Source organism: Periplaneta americana, chromosome 12 (assembly GCF_040183065.1).
Source record: "Periplaneta americana isolate PAMFEO1 chromosome 12, P.americana_PAMFEO1_priV1, whole genome shotgun sequence".
NCBI lineage: Eukaryota > Metazoa > Arthropoda > Insecta > Blattodea > Blattidae > Periplaneta > Periplaneta americana.
In genome coordinates, this window is record NC_091128.1 from 92,853,747 (window position 1) to 92,868,348 (window position 14,602).

Here is a 14,602-nt window from a genome sequence, read left to right on the forward strand (position 1 = left end):
CAATGAAAAGGAGCAAATAGAATGGAAAGTTACCATCTAAACCGAGAAGTATCGATGATCTACAAGATATAGCAGAGAGATAAAGAAAGCATTTGACGGTGACTGATGGCTTTTACACTTTGATTCTGCAATTGCAGTTGAAGTTCTTCCATACGCGGCTGATCGGCAATTACCCGAGAACCATTGGACACAGTTTGGCTGCATATATCGCGAAATGTTCATTGACGTATTCTGAAACTTTGGGCATAATTCACGGTGTAGCAACAAACTGGCAAATATAAATTTACTTATATCTAGGTTTTGTTTCACTGCTAATTATTTGAAAACTCAAAAATCGAGGCTGTGAAGGAACGCGTTGTCACGTGACAAAACAGGACATTGTTACAAAACGTACCGTGACGAAACATACCGGTGACGAATCTGATAGTTACGAAAACGCCTAGACCCAATCACCTGGCCGAGAAGTCTCAAGTCCTACAAATTCAGACCTATTCATTTCTGAATGAAATTTATATAGGTTACTTGTAGATAATGAAAATTAACATAATCTGACAACATTTCAAGGAAACTTTCTGTACTCTATGGATACAGAAATAGCATAAGCCTATCAGAAATTATTGTTTCGGTTTCAGAGTTATTAAAAGAAATAAACATTTCTGCTCTTTAAATTTATATTTTGCTGAATCATAATTCTTCTTTTTTATACTTCGTAAAATGTGAAAGTGAAAAGAACGATAAAATATCACAGTAAACATTATTATTATTTAATATGGATTTCAACATACCTCTGCCACAGAACAGCCTCGGAGTTTGTTGCATGCAGGAAAAGTGAACGTACTAACCTGAAAAAGATATAAGAGAATATTTACAAAACGAAAGCAAATATAATACCATATCTGATTAATTATACACATGTTCAAAACACACTTTCGTACATTCCACCCTGCCCTTGAACTTAACATCTCCAAACGTTTAGTAACTGCATACAAGTTCTATAATCAGGCAAATAGGTACGATACTTCAAGTTTCAGCACACGGTGGAATATCCAAAAGTCTTCGTCTGAACACAAACACTGTTAAAGCATGAATAATTTCAAGGAAAAATTGTTCTGGGGCCGGGTATCGATCCCGGGACCCTTCGCTTAGCGCGCGAACGCTCTACCGACTGAGCTACCCCAGGAACTATACACGACACCGTCACAATTTTCCCTTTGCCAGATTTGTATAATACATTCGTTACTGGAGGTACGTTAACAGAAAGCCACAATTTAAAGTCACACAGTATTTGTGTGCATTCACAGTTGAGTTCTGGCGTCTTGTCAGCTCATGTGAGTTGTGTGGATATAAAAAGGAAAATTGTGACGGTGTCGTGTATAATCTTAAAAATAAAGTAACATAATGGACCTTTCGCTACTTCAAATCAGCGCAATACGAAATACAACAGATGAACTGGAAATGTTGATTCATCCAGCGGGAATTCGAACCAATGACAAAGGGGTCCAGGTATTCTTAAGAGTCTTAGAGCTTGATCATCTTAACTTTTCTATGTTGCATAATTCATTATGCAATAATTTTATATTTTAATTTTAATGACAATATTTCTAATGAAAAGAACTTAGATGATAGAATACTCGTAGCTTATTAACGTAACAGGAATGGGAGGGAATTCGTTTGCTTTGTTATTGCCATGACAAATGGAACGCCGTCATTAATTATGAAGAGTATGATTAATTAAAAATAAGCTTGTGGAAGCCATTATGGTTTGCTTTAACGAACATCAAAATTATAATCTCTAAACTCCAGACATGGATGCTGTTTACGTGAATTATGTTATTTAACCATGCAGTGGGTGCTTTGTTATCTGTTTCGTTACTCTAATCGTGTTTTCATGTCAGAGTTTTTGATTAAAATACAGAGGTACCAATTTTGATGCGGTAAAATACTTTTTAGTTTAGATAGTCGTTTCATAATGACGACTTTTCGATTCTCATTATTTCTCGGTCATTAATTCTCATTTTTGATTATTTTATTTAATTTAACATTGTTACATACGTAATCGTATTATGTAACTTTGTTATTTATTCTATCTCTTTGGTAGTTGTTACTATTCCTTTGGTCCGGAGTTCGATTCCGAGTGGTGACATGATTTTATCGTGGCCAAACTTCCAGAAAGGTCCCGAAGTTCACTCAGCCCCCTGTTAAATTACTGTAAGTACCAAATCCTTCCCAGGGTTAAGAAGGGAGCGAGAGTGGTGCCGACCACACCATCTCATTTTAGTGCAGAGGGTCGAAAAATGCATGCAGCTATGCCTCCATTCTCCTTGTGCCTCATGGTATATATGGGAGTATTTTTACAATACTATTCTTCTGAAGAACTTACGAACTTTCAATTAATTTATTAAAATGTACATTAAAATTACGTAATATACTTCGTCTCTCAGACAGCCTCTACTTAGAGCAAGTATGTTAATATAATATAACCCATATAGTTACAATTTCCACAACAACACTTGTTTCATGACAACAAAGAATCTTGAACCTTTAATCTTAAAATATCAAAGACCACTTATGTAGTATCAGAGATAACGAAAACGTGTTCTATATTTTTCTTTCATCACAATACTTTTATTAAACTTTGTGTCATGAGAAGGTAAAAAAAAAAAAAAAAAAAAAAAATTAAAACGCAACTGACTAAACAGTATTTCAAGGATTCATTTAAAATCAACAAAATATACGTAACCTGTAAATCAATTGGTTTAGATTTTCATACTGCAAGCTTTAACAATATTTTAACTTTAAATGTACACAATTACGGTTCACCGTCAGTTTAGCAACCATCTCTGGTTGGCATTAGCAACGAACCGACGCGGAAGAGTGTTTACTAATTTCACGCAAGACCTGGCCCAGGGATTTCTGTAGCGCGTGTTCATTGTTTCAAGTCGTAAAGTGGTGTGCAGGATTAGGGGAAGGCGTTGGCTTGGCTTGTGTAACTTGCTACCAATTTACGTTTCTTATGAACGTAAGATATCATCCTAAATCCCTACCCAACGGATAAAGTATCAGTGGATTACAGCAATTTGTAGATGGAAGCTCTGGAATGTATTCTTTTCGCTATAACCATTCAGTCTGAGTATATTTGCACAAATTTTATGAATAAAATCAGGGAAAACAGATCTACATTATTCTTGTTATTTAAAGAATATGATTTATAAAGAATCGTGGAAACAAATTATAACTAAGGTTGTGCGTAGTAGGTTTGAATAATAATAATAATAATAATAATAATAATAATAATAATAATAATAATAAAGTAATAATAATAAAGAAATAATAATATTAATGTATATATATTATGTATTAATACCTGGGGATATTTAATCATTGAACCACGATATAAAGATCTTATCCGTATAGAGTATTTACTGCCAATATGTGATGTGTGCAAAAAGGTTATTTTGTGATCTATTTTACTACAACAACAATAACAATAACAGCAATAGTAATTACCTTTATCATGATTAAAATTAAGGGAAATGTTACTGTTAAATTCGTTGGTCTTCAGATTTCTGAATAGAGAAAATAAATAAATAAACAAATAAATAAATAAACAAATAAACAAATAAATAAATTAAGTAAATAATCCAACCAGTAAAGAGTAACCATTACCATCACCACCACCACCACCACCACCTGTTATTACTACTGCTATTGTTACTATTAATATTATTATCGTGTGTGTCATAGCTCATTATTGAACCTACAATGGGTGAGATCATTAATCAATCGGGCGTCATCTCCCATTTCATCCCCATTCAGGAATTTTTGGACGATGTATGGTGCATTCCAGAAGGTTGACTGTATTATATCAGCATTATTATTATTATTATTATTATTATTATTATTATTATTATTATTATTATTATTATTGTTACTATTATTATTTTTATGTGTGTCATACTAATTTTTTTAACATACAGTACAGTTGGTAGAATCGTTAACCAATCAAGCGCCATCTCTCATTTCATCCCCATTCAGAAATTTATTAACGATGTATGGTGCATTCCAGAGGGTTGACTATTATTATATCACCATTCTTCACCATCATCATCATCATCATCATCATCATCATCATCATCATCATTATTATTATTGTTATTATTATCACTATTACTATTACAATTACTATTCCTATTCCTACATTACCAACACATTATTAATGCAAAAGTTCGTACCTAATCTATACTAATAATAAATCTGTAGCCGACATTTTTCTGGTAATATTCGATTTTCCAAAAATAATTGGCCCTAACATACTATATAATTAACCACCCTGAAACCGAAAATCGCTTTTTTGAAATTTTTGTTTATATGTCTGTCTGGATGTTTGTTACCTTTTCACGCGATAATAGCTGAACCGATTTATATGAAAATTGGAATATACATTAAGTTCGTTGTAACTTAGATTTTAGGCCATATGAAATTCAAAATACTTTATTTAAAAAGGGGGTTATAAGGGGGCCTGAATTAAATAAATCGAAATATCTCACTTATTATTGATTTTTCTAAAACCTATTACATAACAAAACTTTCTTTAAAAACTATTTCCGATAAGTTTTATTCTTTACAAAATTTTGATAGGACTGATATTTAATAAGATAAATAAGTTTTAAAAATTAAAATAACGCCATCTAAGACGGTGCAATGAATTAAGAACAAATGACTTCGTCTATAAGAGGAATTGGACAACAACAATCGAAAAAAGGGCCTTGGCCAACAACAATCGAAAGCTATTAAACATAGCCCACAGAGAATGTTTCTGTGTTTCTATGAAGTAATATCGGAAGCTAAATTAACGGATTTGTATAATTAATTACTATTTCACCATTGGAAAGTGTAGTTTCTCTAGATGGACATAATGCTATGTTATTACAGTAACTTCTGAGTAAATCGAGGATAGGTAAGATTAAAATAGCTTCTATGCACAGAAAATTTGATAGGCTATTTTTTACATTCGTTTTCTGTATTTCTTAAAATAATATTTATGTACACACTCATTTTAATCTCAGAGAATTAACAACAACGAGAGTGTATTGATTTAGTATGCAGTAATAGTACGTTAGCTTAGCAATCCATTATTTTATAATTCAAATTTTAACTATGCTCAATTGAATCGTGCTAAAATATATATGCAATAAATGCAATGCAAAAAAAATTGGGTAATGAGCCAAGGAGATTATGTTGCGCTGTTGTAAAAGTTGTTCCTTCTGAGATTCAAGAGCCCCCACAACAAATTAAAAACTTACTTACCGGAGTACATCCGTACCGGAGTACATCCGTTATCAATGCACTTTTTATATAATATAATATAATATAATATAATATAATATAATATAATATAATATAATATAATATAATATAATATAATATAATATAATATAATATAATATATACTAATAATAAATATGTAACCGAAATTTTTCTGGTAATTTTCGCTTTTCCAAAAATAATTCGTGTTAACATGTATAATTATTCATCCTAAGACCGAAAATCGCTTTTTTGAAATTTTTGTTTGTATGTATGTCTGTCTGTCTGTCTGTCTGGATGTTTGTTACCTTTTCACGCGATAATGGCAGAACGGATTATGATGAAAATTGGAATATAAATTAAGTTCGTTGTAATTTAGATTTTAGGCTATATGGCATTCAGAATACTTCATTTAACGGGGCCTGAATTAAATAAATCAAAATATCTCGCTTATTAATGCTTTTTTTGTGTGAAAAATGTTACATAACAAAAGTGTCTTTAAAAATGATTTCCCATAAGTTTTATTCTATGCAAAATTTGGTAGGTCTGATAGACTTTTAAAATAACAATACAATACGTTTTCACCGTCGCCTCAGATTGTAGCGTTGTTGTTCCTGCAGTAATTCCTATGTGCAAAATATAAAATTTTTGAGTAGAAGAAAAAACACATTTATTCATTCCATGGCAATGGTACATAGGAGATCGTGAATTATTACAGTTTCGAAAGAAAGAAATATAATTACATGACTGTTTATGCTGTATCACTATTTAAGTTATTTGAAGGGTTCAGAACCATAGTCATTTACTAAAGACGTAGAAAACAATGGTTAAAATTAAGTTATTACCATAATTCAATGGAAACATATAGCAAGTAATATAAAGTTTACACATTAAAACTAAATGATATGTCAATCTTCACTATACTATGGTTGCATGTAATAACAAATAAGAAACATGTTAAAGGAATTGTCATTGCACCAATTGAGTGCTCTCTGGACCTAAATGATCGCATTTTAATTATTTAAATACAATTTCAATTAAGTAACATATTAAACGATTTATCCTTCTAACAAACACGAATGTTCCCTGGATCAAACGTCCTATTTTAATTATGTAATTACTTTATATTTATTTCTAACAGGTGCAGCAGAGCGCACGGGTACGGCTAGTCTTAAATAAATAACAGAAATTACACGCATTATCACTTTATTAGTATGGTCTACACTGCATGTACAGGTCTCTTAATTCAGTGATACTGTGTGTCATAATGACTGTGAAGTGTTTAGGCCCTATTTCTGCAATAGGGGCAATTACTATTTAATTGCAGTTCTGGCGTTTTACTTACTTTGTGGATTTTTAATCTTTTTCTGATATCCAGAAGGATTCAGCGATAATAATATGCTGCTTTCTGTGACTAAGTAATATGATATGCGTAAATAATCGTATTGTACTGTATTATATTAGTGGTTTAAGACGACGCTCATTCCGTCGGATCCCGGCCACTTAGTCACTCGTAATGAGTGCACCTTTGCACATAGTGCCACTGTCACACATTGTGACACAGTGCATGAGGATTGGCCACAAAAGAGAAACTGAGAGGTGGAACTTAAACTGAGAAGGATTCGATCCGGCATCGGAACTGGGATCCGGTGTGGCTTAGTGGATAAAGCGTCAGCACGTAGAGCTGAAAACCCGGGTTCGAGTCCCGGTGCGGGAGAGAATTTTTTTCCGCTCCACTCATCCTTCATCACATGATGACGCAGAATTCCTGCACGGAAATATCATATGTACTTCTGTACATTACAATAAAAAAGGCGTTGCTTGATTCCTTTGGGTACATTGTTATTATGCTGGCATTATGAAAATGACGTCAACTTAAAAAGCTTGTGATTTTGTGGTTAAATTGAAAGGGTTCCCATCTCTCGAGTTATGAACCTGTTACACGAGATGTGGGGCAAGGTCGCCATCTTAAAGATGGCCGGAGTGGTAAGCTAACTTGGAGAGAATCCCCCCGGGACCTATTGCCGTCACGCTATCGGTTATATGTGTGACGTCACGACCCTTTTGAGTGACCCTGCCAAGAATCCCAAGAGATTCAGGCAGTAGCGAAAGATAGAGAGTCAGAATATTGAAAAGTTGTGACGGAATAGGGAGGAGATGATTGCATTCTATTCAGTCAATGGCTTCGTACGATAAGACATAAAGACCAGGGAAGTTTAACAGAGTAGCTCAAGGTTTTTCACCAAAGGGAGTAGTGGTCTGCTTCTGTAAGTTTTATAGTAAAAAGAGTCGCTGTACTACAATAATTTTCAGTACGTACTTCGAGTTTTATCATTACCATTTAATCATTATTCAATAATCTCTGAATAAGTTTCTGAATAAATTTCGTAGTCGAAAAGGAATGGACATTCACTAAAGAATATTGCCATTAGGGCCTACCAGCACTTTGTGAGGTTATTAGCTATCGAAAGAAGTTATAATCCCTTCTATCTAGCATTCTATTAGTCCTGGAAGTTTTTCCTTACCCTCATGTTTGTCCTGTGTCTTAAGTAATGGTGACTATGTTAAGAGACGTAGCCCTTTGTAAATTTATAGCGCTCATTCGAAGACATTCAGACCTCAGAATTTTGATAATATTGATGAATAAATAAATTAATGAATCAATAAGTAAATAAGCGAATGAATGAATGAATGAATGAATGAATGAATGAATGAATGAATGAATGGAATGAAATTACTTATGTGATTCGGAAAAGGGAAAAAAGTTATTAAATTCTTATTACTTTTAGTTTATCGTATTATTTTTTTAATTGATGACCATATCCCTCTTATCTAGCATCTCGTTTTGTTTACCTTTCACTACCTCGAACCCGGAACATGTACTTTCTCTCTACTTCTCTGCACAGAACATCCTTCTACTCCTCATCTTTCAGCATATCGATTCCACGCCTCTGGAATTCTCTCCCTGACTATGTCAGAGACTGTCGGACAATATCAAAATTCAAATTTAAATTAAAAAATCACATTCTGATCATGGAATTGTTTGTTGAACACCTGTCAGGTTGCGCAACTTCGGATTAACCCATGACATATAGTAAATATTGTAACTATGCTGATGTAAAATTGACAATACGTTATGTATTTATTATTATTATTATTATTATTATTATTATTATTATTATTATTATTATAATCATCACTATCATTGCTATCTCTGTTTTTCTTTTTTTTTTCTTTCTTGTATAAGCTCGATGAGAGCTCTATAGTGTTCTTTTGGCTCTGTTGACCCTCTATAGGGCTTTCATTTAATTTGTATTATTTTCATCAGTGTTTGTATTTCTTTTTTGTATTTATATGTGCTATCTGGTAGGATGGAAGAGAAGGCCTTACAGCCCCAATCCTGTCAGGTTAAATAAATAAATTAATTAATTAAAATAAATAAAAATAATTGACAAGATTTACCGAATTTGACTTTGCGTTTTGTATAGGTTGCCACCCTGTAAAAGAGAATATCAAACAAATAGTTATTTGAATACTCTTATATTAAAAGGCTATGTAGGTTTCTTGCTCTCCTAAAGAATTTACTTCAATGGACTTGGGATGTTTGTAAATCTAGGTCTTCAATTTTATTTTATCGTGTTTTTGTTGTATTATTGTGGACCATCTCTATAGTAACCTACTGGTTACATATTATGAGAAAACTATATAAAACAGGAATTAAATAAATTAGTTTATCTACGTTGGTTTCGAACTTGCTTCAAGTGCCGAAAGTCATGAAGAAAATAGGATTTCAGCTTTTATCGTATTTATTACTAATATCAAGTTAAAATATATTCTACTAGAATATTCTATTAATGACAACTGTTTTTTCCATAATGAAATAGTAAAATTATATGTTACTCTGTTGTAAAAGCAAAATTGAAAGAGGGCCGAACGAATCTGCAAGTGCAATTTATGAATGCGCACAGCCGCAATAGTCTGTTCGTGACTGCTGGGGAATGCGAACATTGTACCCAAATGGCGGCAGGACATGTAATGTTTGTTGTAAATTAATTTTGCACGAAGATATCTGCCAGGAACCGTCGTCGGAGCGCGCCTTAGGTTTGGGAAACATTGGGAGAGAGGAGGACAGGGACTGCTTGCTTTTATGCGAAATGAAAAAAGTTATAAGCTCCGCCATTTTAACCCGCTTAAAAGTCTTGTCCACATTAAAAAGGAATGCAATGCAGACAATTAAAAATACAGAAGTTTCATTCAGTAGAATTTCACTTTATCACGCACGAAAGTTATTTTTAACATTAGTCTTAAAATTACGAACTCTGGAGTTAATTCTGAATAAAGTTAAATCCTGTTATTATAATGTCAAAATTCTGGTAATAAATGGAGTTTTCGTGCTAGGAACATCGCAACACACCATAATGGAACGAAATAAACGCCCATTATTTATCCACGCAATCGTATTTTGTTGTTAACGGTAAAAGCATAAAGTTATTTACAATGAAACCAAAATATGTGAACATTGTGTAAAAGTGATCTGCGGGCATATTTTAACTTGTTTTGCGATCTTAAAACTATTGCTATGAATTGTTATTATTCATAGGATGAACAAGGAAATTGGAACAAGCTTGTAAATTATTCCTTTCTAAACGAATACGCATTATATAGGCTAGAATGGAAAATGACCAATCACTTTGTTAGAGTGATTCTATATGAGTATGACAAAAAACGTTAGTATCATTGTATTCTTTGTCAAGCGTAGGGTGAGAAATTCCTGGCTCTTTTTAACAGTTTTGACTATATCTTACATGGAATTTAGGCCTACAGCATATTTTCACGCTTGCTTCGTAATAACGAGTAAAACGTTCCTTGTTAAAATGACTAAACTTAAAACTAGAACCCTACCTTGTCTGCTACCCTAGCAGTGTTTGACTAATACTTCTGTGCACTTCACTTACAACATCATGTCCAAACAGAAAAACTAAAAATTGTATTAACAAAATCAGTTTTAACTTGTTAACAACTAGCTATTTTATCACGTGTTACAAAGTTATCCCGAAAATATGAGATATATTTCACAAGAGAAGTAATGGAAAGTTGAACAATAACGTAAAATATCTAAATCTCCCTTCATATGAAACAATATGTAACTATTATTTTTGTTTCATTTACCACATAGAATTACTCCTTAAAATGAAAGTAATTATATATGTCATCTTTGACGCTCTATAGCAGACTTGCAGAAGTGGGCGCCAATTGTGGCGTACGTCACAAGGCGGAATACGTCACTCAACCCTTCCTTCCACTACTGTTCTCCAACCAAGAGATTAACAGTGAAAGGAATGTGCTTACTATTGCTTCATCTATTGGAGCGAATTAGATAGATAATATTACCGTTATAACGTCAGTTTAAAAAAACATGCGCTCTCCTGCATATGTTATCTCCTGTATGGAGAGATTAAAAGACCAGGAGATTAACCGTGATCTAATTTTGTAACTAGGATAGTATAAGCATGTGTGTATCAGTGTTATCGTTTGTGCTTTGAGAGTTAGCCAAGGAGATACGTGTACCCACGTGTGTGACCTTATAACATCAACATTCATTCACAGCATTAACCCTGAGACTTTCTCCTGGTTGGAGTACCGCGTCATTGATTTGGTAGGGGAGAGGATTTCTATTCAGTGTCTGTGTTATGTGATTGCGTACGAGTCTCAGATACGTCATTCAACGCCGATGGACTGTGGACGTTTTCCCCATGCTTCCAACCCCTATCGCCCGTTCTGCATCCCTGCTCTATAGTGTCTGTAAATATGTAATTTTCATCACCATCACTAGTCCCCTAGGATCTCCTTGATTCATATGGTAAAAATGTTTGATGTGCCATTACATAAATCCTGCAGATTCTCCTTTCTTACGTGATAAAAGAAGAATTTAACGACATTTGACATTATTGTTCTATTTCTGCCTGATTTTGTAAATAATTTGTCAAACTTTCTTTCTTAAACGTTGAAAAGTAGTATAGATAGTTACTGGAGATCTGAAACCCATATGAAGCAAGTGATTTGTCATTACTTTAGTAGCAGCAGCAGTAGAATAGAATGATTGCCAGGAAACGATTTCGCTTAGGTAAATATCGTCAGTCTTTTACTATTAGAAATCGAACGCGAATGCCGAAGAAAGAGAATGTAAGTTTTCCAGTGTCGAGCTTGTAAAGGTTTTTGTGTTGCAGATAGATAATATAGGTTGAAGAGATGTTAAGTTAGTTCATGATAATGCGGTAAACAATATAACCAAAGAATGCTGGGTAACTTTCGGTGCTGGACCATTTCACCGGCATTATCACCTTCATATCATTCAGACGCTAAATAACCTAGATGTTGATACAGCGTCGTAAAATAACCCAATAAAATGAAAAAAATATATATAACCAAAGCCACCGTTTTTGGCGAGTGAAATAAGTAATGGAACGTTAAGAGCGAGTCTCTTATCTTTGCCGCAGTCTGTAAGCGAGAAAGCTGATAACTATGATTAGCAGATTCCTGAAGGGACTTTTATCTAGAAGGTGGTACCACTCTCAGCTGAATTGGCAACAGGTGCCAAGGACACACCCCAGAAACGCAAAGAGCGAGTATCTTGCCTTTGCCGCAGTGTGTGGGCGATAAGACTAACGACTATGAAACGTAGATTGCTAACGTGACGTGTATTTGGGTGGTACCATTCTCAGCTGCACTGACTCACTGACTAGACTTGTACTGAAGGACACGCGCCGAAAACGCTGGCGCTGGCTGTACATCAGCGAATGATCATTTACAATACGTGGCCTATATTATGAAGAAGTCATACAAAAGTGTGATGTTACATTATTAAGAAATTATCCTCGGAGGTCAGCAACCAACTGATATAACAATACAGAATTTAGTGAAAAATTAGGAGAAACCGGTTCATCTTTAAAGAAATAAATCTGCATTGTATCATGGATACACCGGCACGTAGATTAAGTCGTCCAGTTTCGGTAAAGAAACTGCAGTTGTGTTCGTTTGAATGTTTTCTTTCGGTATACAAATGAAGAGTATGGATCTATGTTAAAAGAAGTAATCAATGAAGGCCATGCATTATCTTTTCTCTTCATATAGCCTATAGCGACATACAAATTATTAGACCAAGCTCAACAAAATTTTCACAATTAATCACTCAAAGTATATCGTATGTGTCTATTATCATTTTAATATTGCATCAATCGCAATTTATTACAAACCAAACCAGTGGGCGTACAATCTACAGTTGACACTTGAAATCCCTTCGCAAATGAACGAATAAATTAATGAATGAATTAATTAATTAACGAAAAATCAAACAAAACAGACAAACGGATAAAGAAGCTAGTGAACAAATAAATACACAAATAAAAAAACAAGTAAACATTACAATTTACAATTTATTAATAGTTCAAAAATATAGTACATAAACTGAATAATTGAAACTAATCTATACACAATTAGTAATTTCACACAATAAATATAAAATTTTATAACGCAATTTCTATAATTTAAATGTTTAATTTATGTTGTCTTATCCTGCACTTACGCTTAGTTTTAGTGCAAGATTCAACCACTTTAGTTTATTGTAAACTTTAATATTTATTTACTTGCTTCGGTTGTATTTCTCGTTTAACTCTACAATGTGCAGACTATATAAAAATTATCATTATGCTATTTTATTTGCATAATTATTTCTTACTAAATTTTATGACTATCAATCTTTCTTATCTAAGATTTACTCATTCATTTCCAGTTTTTCATTAATTATTACATTTATTTCTTTTTTAACCAAAAAAAGACATTTATTTTTCTAAATTCTTATTATCACATTATTATTATTATTATTATTATTATTATTATTATTATTATTATTCATTAGTTTTTTATTTAGTTTCTTTATTCATTAATAAGAATTTTTCTTTATTAATTTTTCTCGAATTTCTTTAGTAAAATGACATTCTAGCATCGTAGTTGTTTTAAAATTAAATTCATCAATTAATATATTTTCAAGCTTAGATCAAACAAACAAGTAAATAAGTAAATAGACAACTAGATAAATAGGTAGATAAATAAATAATAAACACGTAATAAATAAATAAATGTGTAAGTAAATAAATAAATAAGTAAATAAACAGATAACTAAATAAATGAGTAAATAACTAAATAAATGAGTAAATAACTAAATAAATGAGTAAATAACTAAATAAATGAGTAAATAAATAAATAAATAAATAAATAAATAAATAAATAAATAAATAAATAAATAAATAAATAAATAAATAAATAAATAAATAAATAAATAAATAAATAAATAAATAAATAAATAAATAAATAAGCACAAGTGTACAGACCTACTTGTGTAACTTCTAAAGCTGTGAAAATATAGTAATCTTAACTGTTTGTGCAATTAAAGACGTTAAATTAGGATTAAATTCAATAATTTAAAACTCTTTCTTGAAAATTAAAATATGAGAGAATTTGTTTATGACAATTTAGGTATGATATAGGCTAAGATACACTCGTACTTTCTCAGATCCTAAACTATTACGAGTAATTAATGAAACACGGAGACTTACTAATCACTTCATCACCATAATAGGAGATTAACGCTTAAAACAAAACTGGAAAAGCGAAGGTATTAAGAGATGCACCATATTCTGTTTCTATAATATAGAGAAATATCTTAATTTCTCTGTCGGGAATCGAAGCCGAATGTGTTGAATTTTGAGTTAGATCAGCTATCATTTGAGCCATAGCGTGGGGAGCAGAATGTGTTACTTTTCATCCCGTTGCAGAAGCCCACACCATTCTACTGCTACGTAGAATCCAAGCTTCAAAATCATCGCGAGAAAATAAATGGCAAGAGTACCTTCACAGTATCTCAGTTGGTCCCGTATTCCTTTTGACATTTTCTGATAACACGTGTCACTATGTTATAATGAATGTCCCAAGGGTCAGAAGTTACAAGAAAATGCAGGGAATAAGAAGGTATCTAGTTCTAAAAAGGCTAGTTGTCTTTATAGTGAACACCATCATATATTATACTGATTTTGAGTCATTTTTCTTCTATGCTACTTTCAGATAAGGAATAAATCTGAGAATTTAAAGGTTACATACGAGTGCGGAACCTTAAAGGAAGACTAGATTTATTTTCATAGCCGCCTTCATTCCCTGCTGACTTCATTTCATTTCTTCTGGTGGATATTTAATGTAATTTCGTATATAAACTGATCTATTAATGTAACATATACATATATATTCT

At 32.5% G+C, this 14,602-nt stretch overlaps 1 protein-coding gene and 1 non-coding gene across 2 annotated transcripts in view; both read right to left on the reverse strand.

Annotated features, from left to right (window-relative positions):
• The window catches only part of LOC138709970 (small conductance calcium-activated potassium channel protein-like), a 642,842-nt gene that overhangs the window by 552,773 nt on the left and 75,467 nt on the right, over nucleotides 1-14,602 (reverse strand). The gene's annotated exons all lie outside the window — the stretch shown is intronic.
• TRNAS-GCU (transfer RNA serine (anticodon GCU)) lies at nucleotides 1,108-1,180 on the reverse strand. Its single transcript has one exon. It is a non-coding gene; the product is annotated as a tRNA-Ser (tRNA).